Raw genomic sequence first — 1,565 nt, forward strand, 5'->3', positions numbered from 1 at the left:
TCACAGCTGACTGCAGACTCGACCTCCTGGGCGCAAATGATCCTCCCCACCCAGCTCCGCAAGTAGCTGGGACCATAGGTGCAAGCCACCAAGCCTGGCTAGTTTTCATATTTTTTGTAGAGACAGTGTCTTGCCATGTTGCCAAGGCTGGTCTCGAACTCCTGGGCTCAAGTGATCCACCTGCCTTGGCCTCCCAAACTGTTAGGATTATAGGTGTGAACCACCACGTCTGGCCAAGACATGGTTTTTGTTTGTGTGTGGGCTGTGATTACTTTCCACAAGGAACAGAAGCCTTCATAGAGGATCCCATCCACGTGGCTCTTGCCAAAATCCTCAGCGGGGCTGCGAAACACAGCAAGGATAATTTTTCAGTGTTTTTATGTCAATGAAAATTTTAAAATTATAAAATAATATGCCACAGAGGACACACCGATTATCTACATGGCATCCGTCTCGCCACATCTTCCTTCCCAAGGCCCCGAATTTATTTAGGCATCCACCCCATTCCACGTGCCGGGGGAGTCGGCCCCTGCCCAGTCAGCAAGTGGACCTGATTCTGACGCATCCCCCTGCCAGGGACTGACTTCAGAGTGGGCCTGGGTGGCTGGGTGTGGTGGCTCACACCTGTAATCCCAACACTTTGGGAGGCCAAGGTGGGCGGACAGCTTGAGCCAAGGAGCTTAAGACCTGGGCTACATGGTAAGACCTCTGTCTCTACAAAACAATACAAAGAAAATAGCCAGATGTGGTGGTGTGTGCCTGTGGTCCCAGCTACGCAGGAGGCTGAGGTGGGAGAATCACTTGAACCCAGAAGGTGGAGGTTGCAGTGAGCCAAGATCTCGCCGCTGAACTCCAGCCTGGACAACATAGTGACACTCCATCTTCAAAAAAAAAAAAAAAAAAAAGAGTGGGCCTAGGACCCAGTTCAAGGGGTTCTGGAAGGGCTCCCACACTCTTAAAAAGGTGACACCAAAAAAGAAAGCCCCTGTTTCCGTGTGTGGATGCTGTGTGATTTGTGGGCTGCTGCAGCCATGCTGTGCCCATGAGGAGAGGCCACCTGTGATGGAGGAGATGCAGGGACAGCAGAGAGGAGAGGCAGGAAGACCAAAGAGGGCCTTGGGTGGCGTTGCTGCTCTGGCCAGGCCCAGGCCCTCCTTCTGCTAGCCTTCAGTTGTGTGTACTTAGGGTGAGTCAGTGTTATCTGTTCATGTAGCTACAAGCAACAAGAGCACGTGCTCATTTTAGAAATATGTCTAATGAAGAAATGCATAAGGAAGAACATAGGGTGGGCATGGTGGCTCATGCGTGTAATCCCAACACTTTGGGAGGCAAAGGCAGAAGGACTGCTCCTATGTTACCCAAGAGTTCAAGACCAGCCTGGGCAACATAGTGAGAGCTCGTTTCTACAAAAAATAAAAAATTAGCTAGATGTGGTGGTGCATGCTTGTAGTCCTAGCTATTCAGGAGGCTGAGGGAGGAGGATCACTTGAACACAGGAGGTGGAGGCTGCAGTGAGCCGAGACTGTGTCACTGAGCCTGGGTGACAGAGTGAGACTCTGCCAAAA

This window comes from Cebus imitator, unplaced genomic scaffold, assembly GCF_001604975.1.
Source record: "Cebus imitator isolate Cc_AM_T3 unplaced genomic scaffold, Cebus_imitator-1.0 Scaffold36, whole genome shotgun sequence".
Classification (NCBI taxonomy): Eukaryota; Metazoa; Chordata; class Mammalia; order Primates; family Cebidae; genus Cebus; species Cebus imitator.